The sequence below is a fragment of the Castor canadensis genome, chromosome 6, assembly GCF_047511655.1.
Source record: "Castor canadensis chromosome 6, mCasCan1.hap1v2, whole genome shotgun sequence".
Classification (NCBI taxonomy): Eukaryota; Metazoa; Chordata; class Mammalia; order Rodentia; family Castoridae; genus Castor; species Castor canadensis.
The window spans coordinates 176,220,049-176,232,562 of NC_133391.1; the positions used below are offsets into that span (position 1 = coordinate 176,220,049).

Consider the following 12,514-nt stretch of genomic DNA (forward strand, 5'->3'; position numbering starts at 1 on the left):
TTCCCCTCACAGCCATCCCCAGTCAAGCAGCAAAGCTGTGCTAGCAAAGCCAACAGAGCAGGTGCTTGACCAGCAGAGCCACCTGCAGGAAATCACCCCAGCTAAGACACGTGCTGGGGATGTTGCCTGTCTGTCAGATGAGACGGTCTCTGCCGTGTCCCCTTGGTACATGTTGCACGTTCCACAGGCTCACACATGTCTGATCGATCTTGAAGACAGATGATGCAAAGAGGCACTGGCCAGTGACCAGGAGGTGCAGAGGCCTGGACAAAGTGGTCACTACCTCTCCTCCTCCTGCAAAGCGGAGCTGATGTCACAGCTGGCAGATAGGCAGGATCCCATCGGGTCCTTGTTCAACAAGGAAAATCAAGTGACAGATCTGGCCAGCAGAAGAGCAGCAGGGTGCTGGCACGTCCATTGGTGCAAGTGCTGAGGGGGTGCACTAATGCCCCAGGCTGGTGAAGAGTTGATGTCTGCTGACTGGCTAAGGGAATCCTTATGTGGCCAGGGTGCTGTGCTAAGTCCTCCATCCAGGTCTTCAGGAGTCTGGATGTGGGTGTACAGTTCTCCCCTTCCAAAACTGTGTGCCACTTGGTCCCATCTTCTGCCAGGACCTCTCCCAGGTTACATTACCATCCCCAATATTGTCTGGACTCTCCACACAGTACCCAGTGCTCAAAGCTCAACCCGACCCAGCACTTCCCATACACCAGGAATCGGTGACCTGATTCCTCACACTCTGCTCTGGTGGTGCCCTGTGCCCACCAGGCACAGCTGCTTTTCTCCCCAGAAATATTATAGGTACTGCACTGCTGTGTCCTGCAGGTCATGCAGCCATAGGGAAAGACTGACCACTCCACGTCCTCTCCACCATCTACTTCTGATGCCAGCTGCCAGCATCCCCGCCTGTCAGAGACAACACAAATCACTGGACTTGGAAGGCACTGCCTTCCCTCCCCCCACTGAGAATGCTGGGCACCTCTGAAAATGTGTTCCAGGGACACCACTTCAGACTCTCAAGCTGCCCTTCTGTCCAAGTCCCCACTCAGCACACCCACCAGGTAAGCCCCACCTCGTCCCACTAAGCCATGAAGATGGTCACAGCTGTTTTGTGCCCAGTACACAAGGCAGCACTTTTGCACTATGTTTGGAGCATTTTAAGTGGCAGTATCACCAACAGAAATGTGAAAATCTGGTACCTGAGAGGTCACAGAAAGGACAGGTGTTTGCAGAAGCAAGAGGGCAGGCACAGCCTTGCTCCACCTCAGTGAAACCTGAGTGTCCACTACTCAAGTTTTTCACCACTCTGCACATGTCGACAATGACCACAAAGGCTCACTGAGCGCTGGCTGGGGACTTGCACATGAATACCAGTGAGTAAGAGAGTTCACAAATACAGACTCCGTGAGTGAAGAGGACTCTTTGAGAAAGTTGGAACTGGAGGGAAGACGTGGGTGGAGCCCAGGGCTCTGGTTGGGATGCAATGGCAGGACATAGCAGGGACTGGAGGTCATCCCCAGATAGGGACATCACTGGGCCTTGCAGACGCAAACACACCTTCAACAGCTGGCCCTTAGGTGGTCTGTCTTGGGACTTCCCGGCCCAGGACACAGACCCTAAACAGTAAGAGGGATCCCCTATGATGTCCAGTAAACCAAAGGACCTGAGGAGGAACCGTGCATGTACCAAGGATGTCCTCAAAATAACTAAATCATCACTTATCTTTCCTTCAGCTGGAATCTCGGGGATTAAACGTGGTAATCTGGTTTATCATACCACACAGTGTGTTCTACAAGTAGGTATTTCTGTTAGTATCACATTTAACAATTCAATTGTTACTTAATAAGGATCAGTGTAAGTAGACAAATTCCTACAGGATGACACACAAGAAGATGTCCAGCACTGAGCAGAAGACTGGAGATACTCACCTAGCTCCTCAATTCACTGCTCAGTTGAGATCAGCACAGGGGAGTTGGGATTTGGTCACACTGTCCCTTCTGGCCTCTCTAGAATAGTACACAGTGGAGTGGAAGCCAGTCCTCCAGGCAGCCCTGCCCTGATGCCAGGTGTGCCTGGCCTCGGGCTCCCAATGAGGGAGCACTGGCCAGCCGTGACAGCTGGCATCCTGCACCTGTGTCTGCGAAGTTTTGAGAACTCAATCACACTTTAACTGGGAAAGGTACTCATCCTAGTCGGACCATACACTCTTGCCAGAACTGGGTGCACTTGATCCTCACCCATGGTGATGTTGGAGCATGTGACATTCCATGGGTTGTCCCTTAGGGTCTCCCAGGGTCTCTCTGGGGTCTCTCTAGAGTCTCTCTAGGGCCTCCCAGGATCTCTCTAGGGTCTCCCAGGGTCTCCCTAGGGTCCCCCTAGGGTCTCCCAGGGTCTCTCTAGGGCCTCCCAGGATCTCTCTAGGGTCTCCCAGGGTCTCTCTGGGGTATCCCAGAGTCTCTCTAGGGTCTCGTAGGATCTCCTAGGGTCTCCTAGGTTCTCCCAGGGTCTCTCTGGGGTATCCCAGAGTCTCTCTAGGGTCTCGTAGGATCTCCTAGGGTCTCCTAGGTTCTCCCAGGGTCTCTCTGGGGTATCCCAGAGTCTCTCTAGGGTCTCGTAGGATCTCCTAGGGGCTCCTAGTTTCTCCCAAGGTCTCTCTGGGGTCTCCTAAGGTCTCCCAGGGTCTCCCTAGGGTCTCCTAGGGTTTCCCTAGGGTCTGTCTTATAAAAGCACTAATCCATCTATAAGAGTTCCAGCTCCTAATATGTCACCTGGAGGGCTAGGAGTCCCACAGATGGGTCTTAAGGGGACCCAAACACATTGCAATACTGGGTTCACCTCCTACTACTGCAAGAACTGACCTAGATACTTACCTGGCAGGGGAGATACCATGATCACGAAGGTGGTTTTCCCAGGGCGAGGCTTATCCATTGCACTCCGGATGTGCTGACCCCTGCGATTTCCCCAAATGTGGGAAACTCGACTGCATAATTTGTGGTAGTGGGGGACTGCGTTCGCGCTCTCCCCTGTTTTAAAAAAAAAAAAAAAGAACTGACCTAGCAGCGCAGTTGGAAAGGGGGCTCAGGTGTGCACATGCCCCTGACACAACCCCTGGGCCTCACCCCTGAGGCTTCTGAGAGCTGCTGGGGGGTCTTGACTCCAGAGCCCTGCCTCACTGCACACATGTGGGCTCCAGACTCACCAGTGTCCTTGGGCCCTCCTGTCCTTCCTGGAATGGCAATGTCTCAGAGCACCAGTTTAGCATCTTGTTCTCTCTAGTGCAAGCCCCACTGTCCTTTGTCTCTGAATAGAAAGCCTGATTTGTCCCTGGGACCCAACCATGATGGTGATGATCACAGATGAGAAGCATGACCAGAGGCAGGTCTTGGAGGAAGGGCCCAGAGCCAGGAGGAATTTCCTGGATTGTCAAAAGCATCAATTCTCCCCAAATGATTCTTAGATCCAACATGGTCCTAGCAAATAACTTCAGGAGTGAGTGTGTGTGTGTGTGTGTGTGTGTGTGTGTGTGTGTGTGTGTGAACAACTATTCCTAAACTCAAAAGTCATGGACCTGCGTGATCATCACACAACAAAATAATTCCAGACAGGGTGCTGACCTAAATGTAAAAGATAAAAACAAGTAAATAAAGTCTATCAAAGATAACTCAGGGAGTTTTTTTCATGATTTGGGATCTACAAAAAAAGATTGCTTTAAAAGGAAACAAAAGGCACTAAATAATTCACAAAAATATGGAAAAGTAAGAGTTTGTTTCCATCAAAGGACACCATTAAGAAAGTGGAAGGACTGATCACAGAGGACACAGTTTCTATCTTGAGATGTCTAGCATAGAATATAAAGCAATGCAAATGCTGTTTTAGCAATCCTTCTAAAATGTTAGGGTTGGAGATGTAGCTCAGTAGTAGAGTACCTGCCTACCATGTACCAGGTCCTGAATTCCAATCTCAGCACGAGGAAAAAGGAAAGGAAAGGAGGGAGGAAAGGAGGGAGGGAGGGAGGGAGGAAAGAAGGATGACAGAGAGAAAGAGAGAAAGCAAGAGAAAAAGAAAGAACAAAGGAAAGAAAGAGAGAGAGAAAGAGAGAAGAAAGACAGAGAGAGAGAGAGAAGGGGAAGGAAGCCAGAGAGGAAAGAATGCACCGGATGCAATCCCACTTATACAAAGCTCAAAATTGTGCCCACTGTGAGCCAACAGGCCAGTAGTTACACTGCAGGGAGTGATCAGAGGTTGTGGGGAGAGTTTTCACGTGCTGATCAAAGTGAAATTTTGTAGAAGGTGGTGTGTTCTCTTTGCAAAAATACACTTTTGTTCTTGCAAGTCATATTTTAATAACAATCTGTTTTTTAATTCAGTTGGGATAAACAATTATTCTAAACAAAATGAAAAATGCTGGGTCTAGAACCCAAATGGAGCATTGCAGGCTACAGGACCTGGGAGAATGTTTTATGGGGGTAATAGATGGATAGAAGATAGATAGACTGATAAATAGGTGATTGGTAGGTACAGAGAGAGACAGAGATAGATAATAGATGATAGGTAGATGATGAGATAGATAGATAGATAGATAGATAGATAGATAGATAGATAGATGATTGATAGGTAGAAGACAGATTGGTAGATGATATGTAAGAGAGAGAGAGAGAGAGAGAGAGAGATGATTGGGAGGGAGGCTGCCCAGACAGAGGCACACTGAGCCATGCTGTCCTGGGACAGGGGACAGCTGTGTGACTGAGGCAAAGGTGGAGGCAGGTGGCTCTGTCTAAATCTAGACCTGCAGATGTGCTAGTTATTTTAATAATCTGAGTGTTTAAATAAGGTAAAATGTAAAAATTATACTGTGCAGAAATTATTTCTGCTTTCTAATGTGCATTTCTCAACAGTGTGTCTTTTGTTTGTGGCTTGGGGCTTTCATTCGTTTGTGGTTTGGGGTTTGGTTGGGTTCTTGGTTGGTTGGTTGGTTGGTTGGTTGGTTGGCTGGTTTGTAGACGGGGTCTTGCCATGTAACCCAGGCTGACTTACAATTTGGAATCTTCCTGTCTCAGCCTCTCAAGTTCTGGGATTACAGGGTGGGGCCACCGTGCCCAGCTGTGTCTGTTGTGATAGCAAATGCTTTCCAAAATGTGTTATAAATACATTTGCAAGTGAAATATTTCCCCAATCAGTTTCCCCAGAGCTTCCTAACACAGAGACTTGCATTTTTCTTTAAACTCCCTTGCTTCACAGAAAACAGAGGTGGGAGAACTGTATTAGTCTTAGTCCCCAGCCAAAGGAGAGTATTGTCAATCAGCTACGATCCGATCCTTCTTGTCTCCAGCCCCAGTGACGCACCATGTTGGTGGTGAGGGCAGACTTTGTGCAGAGGGGCAAGGGTCCAGCTTCACAAGAGCCAGAGCCATGCTTTTCAAATGTTAGGACAGAAGGCACTGATGGCAAACTCCAGCTCACAGCCCAGGACCTTCATTGTCAGCTCTTCCCACTGGGGTCCATGCCCTCAGGAAGCTCTAGCCCTGAACACCTGCCAATCCGGAAGCTGAGAGAAGCCCTGGGGGTCTCTGCTGGGTCTCCCTTTCTACTTCCTCCCACCACTACACCAGAGTCCTTCACACAGCCACCCAGGGAATTCCCAGGTACCTGGCCTCCCTCAGGCTGAACCATGGAAGATAATCTCAAAGCAAAGATCTTAACTGGCTGGCTACAATTTCAAATCTTCTTTCTTTCAAGGGACAATGGGACTCGCCCACTGGAAAGCCATTTTTCCTGGGCCTCTCTGGAAATCAGACGTTGCCACGGCTGGCTGTCGGACTGTCATTCCCAGTGAATGTTGACGTGCAAGGTTCAGCTTTCTTAGCATATTCCTGAGATCTGCACGGAGTGTCTGTGCTAAAAAATCATAAAGCAATCATCCATGATGTCTCCTCACTCCGCCTTGATAAACCACTCACCCGCAAGCCTGGCCTGCCAGGCACCATCAGGAGATGCAAAGCAGGTAGCACAGGATGCTCCCCGCACCCCATTTGTGATTCCTGACATTTCTGCAGGACTGGTCCATGCAGAGATGAAAGCAATAACTGCACAAAGAGAAACACAGAAGAACTGGGCCACTTACCTACTATTTTTAAGTTCCTAGGAAGGCTCCACCCTGCAGATACTATGGGGACTGGGGTGCGATGTTGCCTCTCCAGCTACTCCTGCCCCTAATCAAGAGCTGTGGACAAGTGTCCCTGTCTGGTGAGAGCCACACTGCCCACCCTCCATCAACCCTGAACACCCTAGAGAGACCTCATCCGTTCCTGGGATATCAGGAAGTTACAAAGGCAAAATTAATGTCCATGTTCCGTTTGCAGAAATAAATAAAAGCTATGCCTCATTGTTACTAGAGGGAAGGAGGAGTGTTCCCATAGCAAAAGGAATGGACCTCCTTTGGGATTGCTCACACAGCCCCAGGTCAGACTGAAGGAGGAGGCTGCACCGGGGTCTGAGGGCCCGGGGCAGGGGAAAATAGAGGTCACAAAAGAGACAGGGAAGCTGGCAGAGGAAGATCCCAGAGACGACAGACAGAAGCATCATCCAGAGGAAGAGAAAGCTCCCAGTACGAGCATGGACATGAAGCCCCTGCCTCTGTGTCCCATGGGTGTTTAGCGTGTTTATAAAAGCAGTGAAGCTGCAGGAGCCCAGCAGTCACATCCTGGGTGGTGCCTCAGGGCACACAGGGAACTTGGCACAGTTAGGGCCAGGAACATGGCTCCTGTTCTTGAAGAGATGTGAACACAATGGCAGTGTCACCAAGGGTTGTGGGTCTGTGTGAGGAGCAGCAATGGGGCTGTGACACCTGCAGGCTCCGTGGAACACCTGAGTGGAGAGGCACCATGACGGCTGCTAGAGCCATTTAGACAAAAGAGCAGTGGGCCCTGTTTCAGGTCCAGCGGAAATGACACAGGACTACTCTAAGGCCTGACTTCAGTCAGGGTGCAGGCCTTGTCCAGGTGCACTCTGGGTGTCAGGGCCTCTTCTCTGCACTCCTAGAATCCATTAGGCTGGACCCCATCATTCCACCTCCATCCTGAAGCCATCTGTCCACTGATGGTCCCCGCAGATTTCTATGAACTCAGGGGCTCTGTGCACTAATCGTCTGGCAAGGGACCTGGCGTTTATCAGCTCTCAGGAACAGCTTGCCGATGGAGCAGACATGTGGCTAAATGGACGGCAGAAATGTCACCCACCTTGGCGCTCTGTGTCTGGAATCCCTCATGTATTGGGATCGCAGCACTTTGAAAGACTTTCATGTAACGTTTCAGTGTGTAGATAAACCTGATTCCATCCTGAAAGAGTGGACAAACCCAAGACCTGTATGATAGGCTTAATCAATTGTGTTTGTTATTTATTGAAAGGACCTTGGTAATCTAGTGTTAAAACAGAGAAATGGGAAGCAATTTCTCTCCCACAGGAAGTAGCAAAAAGCCCACCATTTCGAAAATTTTAATTCAGATGCTCCCAACTTCTTTTCAAGGGCACAACACATAAAAATCAGTAAAACAAAATCTTTCGATTCAATCAATTTTCCAGACATCATGCTGAATAGGACAACAGCTCAGTTTAAATAACTTTTTTCCATGGTGTTTGCTAGAGATCCCAAGGTGGGCAGGATACAGAAGATGTCCTGGAGGCCATCAGAGTCCAAGGAGGGAGATCCACTCCTACTCTGTTGGGGTTCTGACAAATTCTTTTCTGACGACATAATTGTGTGCCCAGAAAACAGACAATGGATGTCCTAAATGAGGCAGCCCTGGACCTTGCCACATCATAGACTGATAGCATTGTACCACTCAGATGTGCTGGTGGGCCTTCCTAGGATGGGGGCTTTGAGGAGAGGTCACTAAGGCCAACTGGAGACAGAACCAGTACTGTAATCAAGTCTGTGGGCCCCTCCCTGAGCTCTTCATCCACCACTGGTCAGAACACTCGGTACCATCAAAATCACAGGCACCATACAAAACCTCAAAGGCACCAAGTTGTCAACATTACAAGGGGCTTGAAGCCCAGAAACTCAGACAAGACCCCTAACTTAAGAGGGAGTTACCACAGTTAGGCCGAGACACAGCTGTGCCTCGCTGGACACTGAGCTGAGCTAGAATCTGTGTCAACAACTGCAAAGCATGGCCCCTTTCATCCTCACAACCTAAAGGTGTTACTGAGCTGGAAAGGAAGCTGTGACATAAAGCAGCATGAGCCTACATCACTCAGTCTAGAGGGCCGTGGCTGGCCGTCAGGGACTCAGACTGCTTCCTGGCTGGCAAAACCCAGGAACATGGCTCCCATTTCCTAGAAAGATGGGGATATAATATGCAATGGTGGTTTTGACAAGATTTGCAGGTGGTAGACATCTTGACACAACTTGTCAAAGTTGACGTTCACACCCAATCCTGTCCTTGGATTCATCCGAGGAGGGAGCAACCACTGGTTCATTGACAACTGCAAAGCATGGCCCCTTTCGTCCTCACAACCTAAAGGTGTTACTTTCGGCAGTGCCCTGGGGACTTCGTTGACCTCACCTGGCAATGTACATTTTACACTGCACTACACTCCTGACGAATGGTAAAGGCTAGCCCACCGCTATCTGTGACAAAAGCTAGGTCCGTAGTAGAAGGCTAAGGAGGAGAGATTCACACAGCACCTGCCACGGTCATCATCGTGGTTCAAACCTCCTCTCAGCAACTCACAGCTAATAAAATCCTAGATCTATTTCCCCATTGGATGAATGAAAAACCTACCGTGACCTGCAGAAGTACAAGTGAGTGAATCTGCACACTGTTTCTTCTGGGGGTTATAAGGCAGAAAGCCTGTAATTTGTTGAGGAAAATGCAGGCAGAGAGTTCAGGACCCACCCTCAATTTGCAACTCCCATTCAAAGTCAGGAACTCAGAGCACCGACCAGGGTTGCTGCCGGCCCTGGGGACAGAGACATTTTGCAGGGATTATTCACTAACACTCAGCTGTGGGAAACCTTTTACCTACATCCAAGTTTCCCATCCAAGCTTGTGTGAAAGTGTCACAGTGAGGGAAGGCGTTGTCACTTAAACCACTGCAGACCACAGAGGAAACACGAGGGTCCTGAGGAGAGAGACTGCAAATCTACAGATCACAACCTCCTGATCTGCAGGTCGACTCTTATGCTATGAAAACTCCACTGCAGAACAAGCTGCTTCAAAGTAAAGATGCTTCAAACCTCCAATTTCCTGGCAGAATAAAACTAGCTTTGTGAAAAATAATTTTGATCTGCGAATGCATGCATTTCTGATGTTTGTTTTCTGCTACAAAAAAGAGGTTAGACATGGAGAGTCCCCATGAAGATGTCTTCTACAAGTTTGCAAAGAAAAATTGTCTTCCGAAATTAGGATCAGCAGAGAACATAAGATCCTTCAAAGAAACACAGATGTGAAAGTCCTTATTCTTGATAATCGCCCAGCATTAAAAGAAATCCTTCCACCCCAAGTGATCGATGCTGACTAGTCTCAGGGATGGGGGCCCCAGGCCACTCGGAGAGAGAGGGCTGGTGGAGTCTAATTCTTTCTTCACTTCTTGTTTGGACAATTAAGTGTACCAAGGAGCCACCTGGATCTGTCGGAGCCTCCGGCTCTGGCTCCAGTGGGAGAAGGGGGAGGGGAGGAGAAGTAAGGGGAGAGAGGAAGGCAGGTGAGGAGCCGGGTGAGTCTGTTTGAACCTTAAACCAGCGAAGGTGCGGGCACAGGCGGGTGAAGCACAGAGCCGTTGGAGGTGGTGATGACAGATGAGGAGCAGGGGAGCCCGGGCCTGTGATCACTGTGCGCTGCCTCAGGCAGCACCCAGGTGTTGGTGAGGCATGAAGGCAGGGCATGCAAAGACAGCCTCCAGAGACAGCCTTGGAAAATCCCCAGAATCACAGCAGCTCTGATGCTGGGGCCGGTTTGCTGAGCAAGAAGGAACAGCCCAGCTTGTGGCTTTCCTGCCTGAGCACTGAATCCCGCTCTGCAGAGGGTCAGTCGGGGGCCAGGAGAGGCGCTCACCCCGGCTTAGGATGGGGCCAGGATACCGTGGGTCCTGAGCAAGGCTTGCTGGACACAGGAGCGCATGCAACTTAGCTAAGAGCCTGGCATCTTAAGGGACCTGGGAGTGACTAGCTTTGGCTATTAAAATCTTCACACCTCTCGTTGTCAGCTGCTGATGGTGTAAGCAGCCTGGGTTTGCTCTTTCCCAGAGTGATTCCTACTTTGCCACACTGCTGTTGGGTTATATTCTCGGATACAGTCGCCTAAGCCCTGTCTATTTTTATGTTTGAAAGCTTGTTTGTTACCAGCCTATGGTGACCTTTCAAGAGCTCTGTAACTGGTGTATTCTGGATATTGAGATGTTCCACCCCAGCTGCACTCAGGTGCTATCGGCTGATTGCAGATTTAATCAATGGATGGGAAACAGGTGTTGTTCACCTGGGGCGATGCAGGGGTCCACCCTCTCCATGTGCAGGGTGCTCTGCCCCCTGAGCCTGCAGTTCCTTCTCCCCCCAGGTTTGGGCCATCAAAGGACACTGTCACCCAGCAGGAAAGATGGCTCCTCTCATCTCTGTGATGGGACACTGCTGTCCTCAGTGCTCCTGCACACCTCACCTGGTGACACTTCACCTTCAGGTGCTCATCCATTACTGCCCCTTCTGTCTGCCTGGTGAAGCCCACAGCTGTTCCCAAGCCATCCCAAAAACCACATCAGATGTCACCTGGTCAGTGAAGCATCTTTAAAGCAAGGAAGTGGGTGGCAGGAGATCTGAAACCTCTCTAGGAAGCCAGGCCAGCAGAAGATGCCTGTCTGACCATCTGCCTGAGCATGTCCTGAGGGTGGCATGAGTCCCAGACCCCATCGGAAGGCAGGAGTCAAGGCAGCAAGAGGCTGGGACTGCGAGAAAGGACACCGAGGGCCCTGCAGTGGTGGCTTGACTCTGTAGAGCGGGTGTTCCCCACCATCTGTCTGCACTGCTGTGGGGGCATCTCCTCTGGCTACTTCTGGCAGAACTCCCTGGCCTTCCCACCCTGCCGTTCAGGGCTCAGCCACTCAGAGGTGCATGTAGATTCTTTGAAGGCTTGTTACAAGGAACTGACTGGTGAATTGGCTCCCAGACCTGGCCAGACAGGTCTGAATCAGAAGGAAGGCCGCAGGCAGGGCTTGGCTAGAACTGGAGTGAGGGTAGTGGTGGCCGACTCCAGATGAAGTCTCTTCCTTGGGAATCCATAGCTCTGTTTCTGAGGACCTGGTCCCCTGGCTACGCAGGCCCACCTCCTCTGTTAAAGTCCCCTGTTTGTGACTGAGTCACACCCACCAGCACCTGCACGGGACCACCTCCACAGGCTTATGAGCTAGTCACGTGGGCTTCTACTTGCAAGCTCACAGTAAACTGATCACCAAGCCGTCCACCGAACAGGAACCTGCTGTGTGATCCATCTTAGTTGAACATTCAGAGGTGCACTGGATACCGGAGACAAGAGGTCACGAGCTGGATGACGTCTGAGAGCTTCAGGCACCCAGAGTGCAGCCCTGGAGAGTCAGCAAGTGTGTGACCAGGACAAGTCCCAATAGGTCTCTGCCTTGGTTTCCCTGTCTGAAAACTGAGACATCCTCACACCAGGATGAAGCAAGAGTTTGGTTTCAGAAAAACAGGCCACATTCCCTTCCCCAGTGCCCCCTTCTCTGGGTGCAATCTCCCTCAGTGCTGCCTTCCCGGGCCTCCAGACCAGCACATCCCACAGTGGGCTGCTGCTCACATCAGAGCAACCCAAGACATCAGGAAAACATAACCATTTTGACGGCCGAAGTCGACAGCCCCAGTGACATCACAAATGCACAGACAGGAGCAGGGAACAGGAAAGAAGAACGAGATGAAGAACAGCATGAAGCTCACTGCAAACCCTGGAGTGAAAACTGGGTGGGGGGCATCTGTGCACCTAGAACCAAACTGCAGGACGACCGAAGCCTAAGTACGAGTGGGCACCTGGGTGCAGCAGAAGTGTCTCCACTCTCAGGTCTCTCGGAGGTGGTTGTGGACATCACGGAGTCAGAAACACTCAGCATTGTCCAAGCTGTGTCCCACTGAGAGAATGTCAGGATTATCAGCAGTAATTTTGTGGTGGGGGGGAGACAAAAGAAGCCGAGAAAGAGGAGCAAGGGGAATGCAGAACAAATGACAAATAGATTGTGCGCAGGTGAATTTAGATCCTGACACATCACTTGTGTCATTGTCATCTGGCTGATTAGAGATTCAGTCACAGACACCGATTAACCACCCCACACATCAAAAACGGCCACAATCCACACAGGGTGCTGCCAGGACATGGAGCAACAGCAGCTCTCGTGCCTCGTTGCTGGGGGGCGTGCTCACCTCGCAGTCACTTTGGAAGACAGTTGGGGGCTTCCTACAAACCACACAAACCCCTGCCAGATGACCCAGCAATCCTGCTCCATGGTATTTGACCAACTGAGC

General features: G+C 50.4%; 1 non-coding gene across 1 annotated transcript; it reads left to right on the forward strand.

The window, feature by feature from the left end:
• Positions 1-2,862: 2,862 nt before the first annotated feature.
• Positions 2,863-3,026, forward strand: LOC141424314 (U1 spliceosomal RNA). Its single transcript, XR_012449264.1, has one exon. It is a non-coding gene; the product is annotated as a U1 spliceosomal RNA (small nuclear RNA).
• Positions 3,027-12,514: the final 9,488 nt, after the last annotated feature.